We start from the raw sequence: 16075 nt of genomic DNA, 5'->3' as shown, positions 1-16075 counted from the left end.
AATGTTCTGGTGGGAAACCTTGGGTCATGGCATTCATGTGGGTGCTACTTTGACATGTACCTAAACATTGCTGCAGACCAAGTACACCCCTTCATGGCAACAGTATTCCCTGATGAGAGAGGCCTCTTTCAGCAGGATAATGCGCCCTGCGACATTGCAAAAAAAATTCAGGAATGGTTTGAGGAACATGGCAAAGAGTTCAAGGTGTTGACTTGGCCTCCTAATTCCCCAGATCTCAATCCAATCAAACATCTGTGGGATGTGCTAGAACAACAAGCCCAATCAAAGGGGGGCCCCACCTCGCAACATATACCCCTTTTCCACTGCAACCCAGTAACACCCACTAACACCCGGGATTTGTCGCCAGTGGGAAAGGATAAACCTGGGTCTCAGTCCCCGGTCAAATGAACCAGCAATAAACACAGGTTTAAATCGTCTTCGCCTCGGCTCTGATGTGCATAGGACACATAGGTTGACCCGGTAATTCTGGCCCCTTTACCGGCGCGATGCGACACGCGTTGAAATTCTTGACGCTGGTACATAAATAGACAGGAATATCCGTGTATCATTTCATCATTTCATATCCCATTTAGAATCACAAATCAGAATTATTGACTTTTTTCCGCATGGGGGACTGTGAAATGTTGTGAGTGTGGAGATCGCACCGTGGGGAGCACAGTGGAGAACCCCACTCCGAGTCACTCCAGCATTGCCTCAAGGCGGTCCCCACTCCCTGCCGCCAAATGACCAGTGGATGCATCCGCCGGTGTGCAGACATGCACCAGCAGAATGGAATATCTGTGCGCAGATGCTTCTACTGTAGTGTGCGGTCATTCATGAATGATCCGATTCTTTTGAATGGCTCAAAATACATTTTTTTCAGGTTTTAGTTTTATGCTGTTGTTTGTTTAAGTTGCTGTCTCCTCTACTGTTTTGTTCGCAATCACACTGGAACCATGACACGCCCCTATTCAGATGCACCAGAAAAAAAACTGAATTTCTCCTTGCAATTGGAAAGGTATCAATGGCCTATTTTTAGCGGGTTGACCCGGGTTTAATAAACCCGGGTCAACTTATTTTGGTGTGAAAACGGTACTACAGGACTAAAAGGGTCTGCTGCTAATGTCTTGCCAGGTACAGCAGGACACCTTGAGAGACTCCATTCCTCGATGGGTCAGAGCTCTTTTTGGGGCACGAGGGGGACCTACACAATATTTGGCGGTTTTAATGTTGCCGCTGATCAGTGTATTTGTCAACTCCCATGCTGAGAACTAAACACTTGAAAAATATCCCTTTAAGGTACAATTTGAACAGATAAAAAATATGTGCTTAATTTGCGCTTAATCGCTGTGTCAGTTCCGCCTGCCACAACGGCCCTTCTGTGTCCCTTCCCCGTACTGGAGAGTCCCTGTTCATGCACCACTGTGGCAGTTCCCCCAGCAATACTCCACCCGAGTGGCGTTTCAGGGCCCACCGACACATAGACACAAACAGAGATGTTACAAACACTGCAGTATACTGTAGAGAGTGGCAAGATGTAACAACCCGGGAGCAGATGAACACATGTCATGACAGAGGCTCTCTTCTCTTCAAACTGATTCCTAAAACCTAATGCAGTCATTGAATAGAATAATAAAAAATATAATAAAATGAAATAAGATAAAATGAAATAAAATAAAATTAAATTAAATTAAATTAAACTCAAAAAGGTAATAGAGTGGGGATACAAAATCTCTCTTGTGTGTAGAGATTGGTGATATATGTACCTTTGCGCACGGATTGCTCTAACTAGCAACAGGCGTACAGCTACCTCTGATCCCGGGCCCAATTACCTTGACCCAAGACAGGTGTGGCTGCTTAAACCACACCACCCCCACACCACAATCACGATTAACTATGAACAATCATGCGATTAATCGTGATTAAATATTTTCATCGATTGACAGCCCTCTTTTGTAAATTAAGCCTTGAGGTTTAGTGGTGGTCTGGCCCTTGAACAAAGGTAAGGATAGGTGGGCGGCGCCGAGGGGTGGGGATTGCTACACAAAAATAATAATGAGCATTTTATGTGCGCTTTTGTGCATTTTCTGTTTGTGTCAGGCATGAGATGTTTCATCCAAATCAAAATAATCTAATGACACAAATTACACTTTTAACAAAACATACTCTCCCCAATGCCTGTTAAACAATACTATAGAGTTCTCCTCACGGTGGAATATACCAGCTAAGGAATTCAAATCAATAAAGGACAGATGCACAACGACATGAAAGCGCCCATGCCACCCACTCATCAGTAATTCTCTTGATCTCACTGCGTACTGGACATATTGTATGTTTTCCACTGGGAGGTGGGGGTGTTAAATGTATTAAAATGTACGTATAGAAATTTTAAATGCATGGGTTTAAATTTTGTTCTGACTATGCTTATTATGATGCACATAAATACCAGATGTACGAATGAATTGTAACACCACAGTGCAAAATGTTGTTGTAAACCAAGGTGTTGTCACAGACACATTTGTTTTTTTTCAAACTTAACAATGAAAGAACCATACCCTGGTGGTACCTGGTACCTGAAATATGCTTGGGCACCTTCTCTATGTTGTGACCACAAGGGAGGGACAATTTGCCGGTTTGTTGATGCCTTGTCCAGTGCTATGTCCGGAATGGTATACCAACATATTTAGTTTAGCCAAATTAGCATCAGTATGTGCGAAACCACAAAACACAAACCACAGTATGTGAAAAGTACCTAGATGACCTATATGCGGTGAAATATAATTTTATGGACACACAGCACACTAGAATGGCAAACAAGTCCCACAACGCATTGGCAGGGCGAGACACTGGTAAAAGTTGCTCTGCACATCTTCATCAACCTGCAACGCGCTTAAAGGAAGTGGAGAGGCTAGATGACGGTATAGTATGTCCCAAGAGGCCATCATTTTTTTTACCCACATACAAGGGTAAACTGGACGATACGGTACAAAACATGTAGTACGTGGTAGTGCACAGTTTCGGACACAACATTCCACTCTTTGTTGCCTCCATCTTTAGTGTTCCAGATTTACCCATTTCCTCCAAAATACACTTCTCAGGCTCTTGCCACTCTTGGCCTCCATCCTGTTTCACCCCTTCTCTTTTTCTTCCGTATAGCTCACTGGCCATCGCTTCATCTGGACCTCAGATTAGACTGGTGGTGGAGATGTAGGAGAGCTGACAGCTGGGAGTGGGAGAGCGGGAAAAAGAGGTGGAGAGTGGATATTGGTGGCAAGGAAAGTGGGATCCCTGACGTCTCTGGGATTAGAGCGTGTTGGTAGGGGGGATATTAATGTAAAGCGGAGGGGACAAGTGTGCTCCTGTCCAATTACGCTGCACCCTGTCACTGCCAGCCGGGGTGCAAACAACAGGAGGAAGGGATTAATTGCCTTGGACTCTGCCCCCGCTACAGGCACAATTATGGCAACATATTGGCTCCCAGTGCTGGCAAGGCCACTGCTGTGCGGGGAGATTGTGTGTGAAATTTTGAGACCCTCAGCGGTACAGGGTGTGAGTGAGGAGTGAGGGTCCGTGGCTGGGATAAAGATCTAAATCGACGGTGGGGGGGGGGCAGCTGAGGAGAGGAGCTTGAGTCGCCACGTTGCATCACGTTGTGTCAATACAAATTCATTTTTAAAACTTGTTTCTAAAAAATAAAAGTGCTGTGAAGTGACTCGAATCGATATGCATGTCAATGAATAAAACAAAAAATAATTAATGCATGAAAAAAAGTGACAAAATGACAATGCCCAATAAATGACAGAAAACACAATGCCCATGACAAGACAAACAATAACTGTAGTCCTTATATATACAGTATATATATCATATATATATTTTTAAATCTCTCTCTCTCTTACCAGGGGAGATTGAGCGTTGAGGTCTGCAGACAACGGTGATGAGCTCTCTCTCTCTCCCTCTCTATATACAGTATATATATAAAATGTACAGTATTTAAATTATACTAGAATATACAATGCGGTCCTATACAAATTGGTTCTTAGTCCGTAACCATGCGATTAGCTGAGTATTTTGATTCCGTCACTGCAATGTATATTAAATACCCTCTACATCTTTCATTATTACATTCCATCTGGTTCTCGTACTCGGGTGGGGATCTCAGCCTGTGGGTGGGGGTCTGCCATTGTCTGTTTTGTGGTCCGCATGTGTAGTGGCCGGGGGCTGGTCAGGGACTTGTTGGGGGTGCAGAGCAGCCCACCTTGGCTTTGCCTATCTCTCCCAGTGCCAGAATTCAAACTCAGTACATACACCACACAATAGGCCTAGGATTTGCGGGACAGGTGGGGTGCGAGCTATGTGGGTAGGGATGTGGTCACACTCCTACCCTGGCGTGCTTGACTTCTGTCCTGCAATTTTAATACCGCTCATATTAGCTTAGAACACATACACACCCACACAAATTTTACTCCAAACAATACACCACCAGACCAGGGTCTGCAGGGCAAGAGGGGTGCGAGTGATTCGGGTTTGACATGCTTGGAGGACTCGTGCCCCCACGCCTCGCAATTTAAACTGCATTTCATTACATCACATTTCACTGCATATATGTATGAAAGTATGTATATGTAAGTGACGAATAAAAACTCTTGAATCTTAAATGTTGAATTTACAAACAGCATACATTAAGAAGTGGGGTTTCCGGGGTGGCATGGCGCTGGTGGGTTTGTGTGGGGGTGTGGTTGGCCAGGAGGGCGACTGCGTGGGCCCCCTGCCGGCTGGGTTCGGGTCTCGGCGGCTTGCCCCTGGTGCTGTGTGGTTTCTGGCATGCTGCGAACTAGCTGAGCTGCGGAGAGCACCCCTGGGTGCTTTCCGGGCCCCTTGGATGCTGCTTGCCATTGGAAGTGTTGGTTGCGGTGCGAGAGGCGGATGTCAGTATTGCTCCCACTGCATGGCTTCTCTGCGTTGGGTCCTCCAGGAGCCAGTGGTGGTGGAGGTGCCATATCTGGCTGTCTGCTGGTGTTGGTGGGGGGACTGCTGACATTGGGGTGTCCTGCGTCATGCGCACTCGGCTATGTAGGTGGATGCTTGGGGCTTGTGGGCCGGTGGGGCATCTAGCCGGTTGTGGTTTGGTGGGCCTTGCTGTTATGACCGGAGCTAGAAGACAGGGGGTTAGACGAAGGATGTTTATTAGACAACACCGTGGAGATGGCCGGAGGGATCCGGTCGGGTAGGGATGGAGCAGGCCAGGACAGGGATGATGACCGGGCAGGAGGGGTCCAGGATCCAGGAGGAGAGACAGGGAGCCAGGCTGGATGGAGAGGGATGGACAGGCTTGGTCGAGGAGAGGAGACAAACAGGTTTGGGCAAGACGAAACAAGGAGACATAAACTAGGAGGTTGGAACTAAGAGCTTGGAACTAGGAACTGGCCAGTAGCAGTACAACTTGGGTAAGCTAGTTGACGGTCTGGCCATGACTGGGGAGCTGGAGGATAAATACTATGTGGGTGACGAAGGTAATTGATCCCAGGTGTGGGGAACTGGCCAAAGGGAGGAACAGTGGATGGGGCCAGAGTGGCCTCTAGTGGCACTGGGAGGCCGTGGGCTTAACAGTACCCCCCCCTCTATGGACGCCACCTGGCGGACAACCCTCCCAACCCCTGAGGTACCGCAGACCCCTCCCCCGGCGACGCACATCCAGCAAGCGCTGGACTGTGTAGGCGGGATGGCCATTGATGGTGCGGGATGGTGGTGAGGCCTGGGCAGAAGGGGAAAGAGGACTGGGGTCCACTGGCTTGAGCTGGGACTGAACTCGGAACCGGAAATGGACTCGGGACCGGGACGATGGAACGTCCTGGCCTCAGGACAGATGAGCAGGACGGCTCCGGAGGGCAACCAGAGGACTGGGTCCGCTCGGGGGTTTGACTTGGCCTCAGGGCAGATGAGCGAGGTGGTGCCGGAGGGCGACCAGAGGACTGGGTCCGCTCGGGGGGTCGACCTGGCCTGAGGACAGATGAACAAGGCGGCGCCGGAGGGAGACGATGGGACTGGGTCCGGGGGCAGGACCGGGCGGGACCTCGGATGAGGCGGCGACGGAGCCGAGCTGGACCTCGGCGGAGGGGGTAGGGGCTGGCGGCACCTTGCCGGGGTGGCAGCGCCTGATGGCACCTCGCCGGCAGGGCAGCGGCTCAGGGACTGGGACCAGCTCAACCTCGGGGGAGGCAGCTGGCGACTCGGGGACTGGGACCGGCTCAACTTCGGGGGAGGCAGCCGGCGGCTCAGGGACTGGGACCGGCTCAACATCGGGGGTGGTGGCCGGCGGCTCAGGGACTGGGACCATAGACTCCGGAGTGGGGGGAGGCGGAAACGGGGGGGCACGTAATTTCCACAGATTGAAGACCAACATACAACAGAAGTCAGGATCCGTCTCCCAAGAAGTCGAGTATCCACAGGAAAGCCTCCCCTTCCAACACCTCCTTCGACACGCCAAAGTCATGGCCGTTGAACGGCAAGAAGGACCGAGGAGACTGGGGTGCGCAGGGAACGTGGGCGGCCTCGGGAACCCTTTGGACCACGCCCCTTTCTGGGGGATTTCTGGGGGTCCCGAGAAAAAAATGCGAGGTGCGGCCCCCAGAAAGGGTACTGTTCTGGATCCTCTGGGACAGGAACAGGGCATGTGAGTACTGGGCTCGCCGGCTCAGACCTGGGGGCTAGGCCATGGCCCGGCTCCAGGGCTGCAACCCCACATCTGACCGCTGGAATTGGGTGCAGGGTGCGAACCGTCCATGGTGTCTGCAGTGGACGTTGAGGCCGGGAGGCACGCTGGCCTAAGAGCACGCCCCGGTCCCGGACACTGCGGTGGAACCTCTCTGTGTCGGCTGGGTCTATGTTCATGGCCAGACCTGTTATGACCGGAGCTAGGAGGGACCCAAACGCACGACACAGAGATGGGAGGCAGACAGGGGGTTAGAGACGGATGTTTATTAGACAACACAGTGGATATGGCCGGAGAGATCTGGTCGGGTAGAGATGGAGCAGGGCAGGGCAGGGCAGGGATGATGACGACCGGGAAGGGGTCCAGGACCAGGATCCGGGTGGAGAGATGGGGAACCAGGCTGGATGGAGAGGGACAGACAAGCTTGGTCGAGGAGAGGAGACAAACAGATTAGGGCAAGACGAAACAAGGAGACATAAACTAGGAGCTAGGAACAAAGAGTTAGGAACTAGGAACTAGGAACTAGGAACTAACTAGACGGTCGGGCAATGAGTGACTGGGGAGCTGGAGAATAAATACTGTGTGGTGACGAAGGTAATTGATCTCAGGTGTGGGGAATTGGCCAAAGGGAGGAGCAGCAGATGGGGCTAGAGCAGCCTCTAGTGGCACCGGGAGGCCGTGGGATAAACACTTGCCTTTGCACGGGGCGTTGGTGGGGATGGGGACCCCCACCGGGGTAGGTGGTTCTGATGGGGTGTCTGTCTGTCGGCATGGAACCTGGCTCCAGGCCTGTGGTCTGTGCCTGCCACCCGCAGCCCAGGTTCTATGCTTGTGGGTGCGTCTTATGTGTGCAGATAGGGGTGGGTTGTATGTGTGCGCTCAGGGATACAGGGTCTCCTCACGCTCTCTGGAACTGGTTTATGCTCCTGGGGCCATGCATGGGTGTTGCTCTGTGGGTTCCTGGCTTCTCTGGGGACTGGGGGTCTTCTGTGGCTGCAGGGTATGGTGCTTGGAGCTTTCCTGCAGTCGTGGGGTGTCTGTACAGCTGCGGGGCTTTTTCCGCTACTTGGAGGTGCTACGATATAATTCCGACCTCGTACACCAGAACTAATTGGAACAATTCCCATGCACTCACCAGTGGACACATCACACACACACACATACACATACACACATACTGTATATACATAAAGGTGGACTCATCACTGGAACAGACACACCAACCGTGAATGGCTTCGAACACACCCCCGAACACCCTCTGATTACATTCTTCTCCTTTTCTCCCTCCTTTACTGCCATAGCTATCACAGGAAGAGGCCACATGCCAAATTGCTGTTCCAATTTTCCTGGAATTAATTAATTGTGTTTTGTCGATACATGTTGTCATCTGATCTATCTATCTTTTCAAGGTACATGTTATTTGTTTCTATGTTTATTTGTCTCACACATGGCAATTCTCCCCCTGTTGGAGGTGTAATGATGATTAGTTGTTTATAGACCAAAACATGGTAAGATAGTTCTCTAAAGAGGGGGATTGGTGGCGGTCTTATGTAACAAAAAGCCATCTTGTCATCCAATGGGTCATTGGCAGGACAGAGTTTTTGCAAGCAGTTCTTGATGATTAAAGAATAAAGAGTGGCATTGCAGGTTGACTCCACTTACAGATTAAATCTGTCCAGGATGCAATGACATACAAATACTCTGTGGTGTATGCCAAGCATGCTGACAGCGCAGGTAAAAAAAAATTAAAAAAATAAAAAATCTATTATTATTATTATTATTATTATTATTATTATTATTATTATTATTATTTAGATAATAATTGTTAATTGATCATTGATTGATATAATCTCATCACCTAACAATTTGTTTCCACGGCTTCTAAACATTTTCTGTGGCAGAACACAAATTTTGACCGTATTCACAACCAAGGGTATTAAGTGAGTACATTTATACATAATAAATATATTTGTGTTCATGAGTTTATTTGCCAGACAATTTGGAAAACCATTTACTTGGCACAATCCAAGAATTGTTATCAAAATCAAAATGATTTCACTCTTTTCACGGACAACTTTTCTTTGTGATCGGAGCTGCATGGGAATTTATTTCTTAAATAATAGCAATAGAAAAAAATCATTTATGTCACGTTACATTGCAATTCATTACAATGCAACACTTTTATCCAAAAATTATATCAAAATGGGTTAGGGTCAGTGAAAAATCACTGTGAGACTGTCATCATCTCAAATTTGATTATGAAAGGTTACTAAATAGCTACTCATGAACATGAATATTTTCATGTTGTGGTGGGTTAATAAGGCTTATTTTTTTCTGCTCAGGTTATGGGGTGGGCTGGAGGGATGGCGAGCTGTAGTCTTTTCCAGCTTTATTAAAGGTGAGAGTCAGTGGGGTGTCCAGAATGGGATGCTCGTCCACCACAGGGTCACAGCACACATGCACACATTTACACCCATGGTCAACTTAGGTTCTCCAATTAGTGAGAAAGCCGGAGCAGCTGGCAGAAATCTACACAAATAGGACCCAGAGACATGGCATGTCTGCGCTGCTGTGAGGCAACGGGGTTGTCCACTCCACCCCTGCACCTCGCTCTACTACTGTAACAAGTGGAAACCTTGAAGAAATAAAATCACCTATTTGTTGGTCTGATTTGATTTTGAGATCAAGACAATACAGATCAGTTACCTCGCCAGTAATGGTTGGCACATACAATGAGTTTATCTTGGACTGCACTGTTCCCTGATTCACACAACAACACATAACGGCAAATATGTAGTTAAAGGGAGATATTAAGGAGGGGGGGGATTACAGGGGACATGTAGGTGTGGGTTACCAATTACGGACATGCAGTAACTAATCTTCATATTTTGGCTCACAGCCCCCCACACCCTGCAATTTTAACTGCATACACAAACTCCACACATTGATGTACTGCCTCTGGTATGGTGGGCCTGGCCTTTGCGCGGGGCATTGGTGGGCATGGGGGCCCTGCCGGCTCGCCTGTACGGTGGGTGGTCCTGGTGGGTTGTCGATCTGTCTGCCGTTGGGCCGGCTGACACACACACACACACCCACAAACACATGCTCATCACAGGCACACACACATTACCAGCTTCTGCCTTTCTCTCCTTTACTGCTATAGCTATTAGAGGAATAGGCCACATGCCATAATCGCTGTTCCAAATTTCGTTGACTAAATTAATTATGTTTTGTCAAATAAATGTTGTCGTCTGATGTTTCTATGTTTATGTTTTGTCAAGTACATATTGTTATTTGTCTCTATGTTTTATTATTTTTATCTGTCTCACCCATGGTGGTTCCTCTCCTCTGTTCTTCAAAGAGGGGGATTGGTGGCTTGTATAATATAAAAAAAAGCTGTGCTCTTCAACCTGTCATCCCATAGGTCGTCCACAGGACAGAGTTATTGCAAGCAGTTCTTGATGATTTATAAAGAGTGGCATTGCAGGTTGAGAATTTGAACTCCAGTTGCAAATTTAGTTCTTGGATGGATCTTGGATGCAATGTCATACAAGTAATTTGCATCCAAGCCATTGAGGAGCAGGTAAAAAAAAAAAAAAAAGTTCATATTTGGCCCGGCGTTTGAGAACCCCACCCCCTGCAAAAATATTTAAAAATAAATGCATAAAAAAGAAGAAAGAGGAAAGAAGAAGAAACCATTCACTGAAGAATGATCCGGATCCTTCATTGATCTCAATCAATGACTCCAAATCTGAAAATGAATATAATATTTACATTTTTTATTAAATGCGTTTTGCAAGTTTGTTTTTTATTTTAATGCAATTTTGTGAATTTTTCTTTTATTGTCTCATTCTTACCGTGTTTTTAATATTTTTCATTCTTTTAATTATTTTATTATTATACTTTGTAGATGCACTTTGCTTGTTTGCTCTGCTTTTATTGTCACTATTTGATGGACTTCCTAAATCAAACGTATAAGTAAATTAGCGAAAAAACAAATAAGACAATTATATGTGTGTGTGTGTTTGTGTGTGCGTGTGTGCGTGTGTGTGTATGTGTGTGTGTGTGTGTGTGTGTGTGTGTGTGTTTATATATATATATATATATATATATATATATATATATATATATATATATATATATATATGTATACTTATACTTTGCATAACCCTCTTTTATCCACACCTCTTTTACACTACAAATAGACTGGGACTCCTTGCTGGGACCCCAAATAAAAGAGGATGATAATTCATTTTGGCCAATCGCAAATATGCGATGAGATCTGTTTTTTTCTGTTTTCATTTTTTTAAACAGTTGGAATCCAGTATGGAGCCACAGGAAAACCCACCCGGTAGTTTCTAATCACAGCGGGGAAATGGGACCAGAGTAACTGATGGTCACCCCCCCCCCAGGAGCACATGAGAGAAACGCACAAAGCACATTGGAGCAGGCACCTTGAAGGATGCCCACTTCATGAATTTTGAATTAAATTGGCCCTTGATGAATTTGGAATGCGCTCGCCCCTGTTCCCGAGCAATAGGAATCCAATAAAATGCCAGAGTCGCGCAAATAAAGCCATACATTCCGCCTGCAACCTGGGAATGAGCCTCGGGTGAGGGGGGAAAAAAATGACTGCCTCTGCAGCAAGCTGGGAAGTAGCAGAGGAGAAGGATGAGAGAGAGAGAGCTAGAGAGAGAGGGAGTAGAGAAGAGGAGAGGCATGATGGGAAAAAGAGGTCCCGATATGAGCGAAAAGGAAAGAGGGCTGAGAGGAGTAGTGACAGATAGAGCGGCTCCGATATGAAGGAGAAGCAGTAGCTACGGAGAGGAGAGGTGGGAGAGATAGAGAGAGTTTTAAATGAAGTTTGAAGGGGGAGGGGTTTTGCTCCGGAGTTGGGGCCAGGGCTAGGGAGGGCTGGGGAGGGCCGAGGCAGCAGTTCAAGCACATTAGCCCGGTTCTCTTTGAGTGGAAGAGAACATATTCTTCGGAGCCAATCCCCACATGGGGGCCCTGGCTGCCTGGAGCTCATCAGCACGACGCACCGGGGCCCGGAGTGAATCAGAGGCCCTCGCTCCGAGGGCGATTTCCCTGGAGGAGACGAGCCACAGCCACTCAAATCACTGCTAGCTGTCCACACACGCACGCTCGCACACGCACGCACGCACGCACATACACAAGCACGCCCACACACACACACACACACACACACACACACACACACACACACACACACACACACACACACACACACACACACACACACACACACACACACACACCGGTGTCTCATCTCACGAAAAAAACAAAACAAAACAATTTCACACGTAACAGTACAAAATATCCCTTGCATTTAAGACGTTCCATATCCAGTTCACATAACTACCAAACATCATCGAAGAGGCCGTGATCGGACTGTAACAGTGATCTCTCTCATGTATTTAATCTAAATTTCAATTGCCTGTTAACATGACTGACAGCTGCCCTCAAATAGTTCATAAAAAGAACAAAAAATCGTTTTTTGTTGTTGTAAGGAAACGCTTCTCCATGACACTGTAATTCTGCCCTGGGGTTTTAAATGTGATTATTACTTTATCCAAGACATATGTCTTTTTACTTTCTTTTTATTCTTTTGCTATTTTAGCAGCGCCATGACTAAGCTAAAAAAAGAAATATATACACACCCCTTTCCGACACCTCTACTCTCATTCTCTCTGCCCGCCAGCATGTGCATACCCTAATGTGAATAATGTCTCTCCTCCAAGCCCAATCCCCAATCCCCCCCCCCCCCACCCCCAACACCACCACTACTCCACCACCACCACCGCTCCACCACCACCACCGCTCCTTGTAATAAATGGAGTGCCATTTCGCACAATGGCAAAGTCAGGCCCGTATTGATTAACTCTCATCATCGACTCCCGACGCCCCGCTTCCTTGATTTATGATTGTCTGTTATTTTTACATTAGCTGTCAAATTCATCTCTCTCTCTCTCTCTCTCTCTCTCTCTCTCTGTCCCCCTGGCCGGGGTCTGGCCAGGCAAACAGTAAACATGCCACCCTGCAACCCCCAACCAACCCTTACCCACGGGAACAGGCTTTGCTTTATCCGTAAGGCCAACGTAAACACTCATTCTCATTCAGGCTGCTTGATTTTTCAGATTTGGTAGCTGAGCTTCTCCGCCTGTGTACCTGTCAGCGGAAATACAAAAGTCCCAAGACAGGCAGTAATGTACATTGTCTGTGTCATACTGTGTCATAGCTTCAAGTGCATATTAAGGGAAACCTTGCCAGGGCAAGTTCTCTCATCTCAAGATTTGTTCGCTGACCGTCTTTTTGCCTTGGCTACTGTTACCGATATTGCGAATCAATGCCGATGGTTAAACAAGAGTAGTAGAGAGTAGGCAAATATTTGTCACTATTGGGGCTTTCAATGTCATAGAACAGGGGTCTTCAACCTTTTTCAGCCCAGGTTCCCTTGGTGGATAGAGAAACAGAGCAGGGACCCCCTCGATTTTTTTTTAAATGTAATGTTGTATCGCATTTCAGGCCTAGGCTATAATATAATTCTTTAATGGTCTTTAATGGCCTGTGTGTAGAAAAAAAATGTGAAATCCACGTTTTCTGTTTTCACAAAAAAACAAAACATTTTACAAATCTGAAATTGGCTTTACGTGCTGTTTCATATCAATACAATAATACAAACCATTTACCATGTGTTTTCATTTAACTTCAATCATGCACCAGTTCCAATCAAGCAGAAGCTGATTGGTTCATAACAGGAAGCTAGGCTGAAGCAAAAGAGAATGTTATTGGCTTAAAGGGGGCCTATAACGCTACTTTTCAACAAGTTTATAATATTGACTTTGGTAATGTAAATATGGTCTCTGAGATCCTCAAAACAATTTTTTTATTTTTTTTTGTTGAAAATACCACTCAGATTATGCATTCAGGCCATACCAACATGCCTCTTACCTATGCTGTCCCAGGACGGTCTGTTAAGTGGGTGGAGCTACCCTCCTGAGGCCCCTAGTTCTGTCAGCTAATGGGGTTTGAGCACAAATTCCGTGTTCTGTGAGCCAATGGGGTACAAGCTTTATGTCCGAGTTCCATATTTAGTCCGTAACTTTTACGGATTTCACCTTTTCAGTCCACCAAAATCTGTTTCTGAACTAATTTGAGGCAAAAAAATAGCGATCCAATTCACTCATATTAGATCTACAAGGCCTGATTGAAAAGTTTGCTCCGACTTTTGTTGCTGACACCACACCAGGACAACGCACGTGGGGATTTTTGTTTCATGTAAACATCAGAAAATAAAATAAAATAAATACATCTTGAATCTTGAATCTTGAATAAAAAATACACAATTTTTGTTGGTTTTGTTTGGAGAAAAGCACAGTGGATCCCACACCGCAGCCTACAGTTTATCTACTGCATACTTTATTTTTTTTTTTGAACGAAACACACAGCAGAATTACTTTTTAAATACTTATATTTCCATCATCTGCGGTTTCTTCACAGACAGTTGGTATTAATTCCTCTTTCTTGTAAAAGATTTGTGCTGGTCTGTGAAACAAACAGAGCAGTTCCGGGCAGCACGTATTTCTTCAGCTGTTACTCAGATGGAGGGAGGCTCTAATTCTACCGAGGCACCATATGACGTAGGAAGGGATCGCAATTCTGAATGGGTTGTGTCATGGACATGTTTTCTCAAACAGACAGCTCATAAAATCTGACTGAGTTGTCTTATTTCACAGTTTATGTTTTAGTAGGCCCATCAGAGACCCAAATGTGTGTGCACAAGCACTGAAAAAAATTGTTCTACTAAAATAGTATTCTATTGCGCAGTGAATCTTTGACAAAGGCTTTCAAAGTTTGCACTTATTGTTCTTTGTCCTAACACAGTGTTCCATGCTGTAATTGCGTTCTATTCCGAACTGCAATACGTACTATGTTGAGAAATTTGTCGCAGCAGGATGACACTGCAATGTTATGAATAAATGGTGCGGGACGATTTCTTTTTTCTTTTTAATCAAACAGACAAAGTGATTTATTTAAGATTCTACACAATTTCAATGGTAATTCAATGAATTACCATTTAACTTAGTATTGAGTTGGAGCATTTGTATTACTGCTATTCTGATAATATCTCTCATGCTAATTTTTTTGGTCAAGGCTTCGTCCATAAGACGAGACGTTGATAGCGATGAGATAACAACATAACCTGAAATCCCTGCACGGAACCCGCAATTTCCTGAAATGCAGAACATTAAAATATTTTGAATAATATATATATCATTTTTAACCTCCTCCCCTGTGGCGAAAGAGGTACTTGACAGCCAGATAGACGTGTGTCTGCGCTCACCTGTCTTTTTCCTCGAATCAAGATTTCAAAATCAAAATTGGACACATCAGCGCAAGCCTGCGATCAGCTATCAATTTAAACACAGTGTTCGGCCCTGTCAATTTAGAAGGGTGCTACCCCCCCCCCCCCCCAACTCCACCCCACTAACTGAACTGGATACAGCAAATGACAAGGCGCCAGTTGTAAGTGACGGTAACCCTCTATTTATTTCCTCCTTTTTCAGCAGCCAGATTTCTTTTCTTAAATTTTCCCGTACCCTTAGAGTGTGAAGCTATAATAACAGAGGGCACGGTGTTCAGGTGCAAGAGAGGCCCCCACCCCTGTAATGGCGGGGGCTGTCGACTCTCCTACACCCGACCGACTCATGTTATGGGGGATTCAACTGAGATTCCACTAGAAGGTTTGATCATAGCTGCCCTCCACCTCCCGCCCTCAGCCCGCTAGCCTGCCTGTCTTTTTTTTCTTTTTCGTCAGTCTGACACTCGCACCAGGATGTCATAGCAGACAATTTCTTGCTGAGATGCGAAGTAAATTAAACATCTAATCACATAGGAAGTGATGGTTTCCTTTGCTTGACTCCTTGCTGGAGGGTCCCAGAGGCATTCTCCCTGGTTCTTTTTTCCATTCCCTGGGTGTAAAAAAAAAAAAACGTTGCTGGCTGTAAGGTGCAGAACTCTCCCGGGATCAAATAATTACTACACCTGTGTCCTGAACCACTGGCACTTCGATGGGTTTGGGTTCAGGAACACAAATCAAAACTCGACTATGTCATATTGGTAGAGCTCATAAGAGTGTCATGGTATTCTGCGTTCCTACATGTCAGGAATACAGAATACCATGACACTCTTACCATTATTTTAGATGTTTTACTAATGGATGCTGCCTGAACTGCTGCACTAGTCAACCAAATTATGTCCTTACTCGTTTGTTTGGGTTTTATGGACAAGGCAATTAAGTAGGGAAGGGAAGGGTTAAATGGTTCACAGAATCACGTCCGT

Source organism: Zeus faber (assembly GCF_960531495.2).
Source record: "Zeus faber genome assembly, chromosome: 9".
Lineage (NCBI taxonomy): Eukaryota > Metazoa > Chordata > Actinopteri > Zeiformes > Zeidae > Zeus > Zeus faber.
This window is presented reverse-complemented; position numbering follows the sequence as displayed.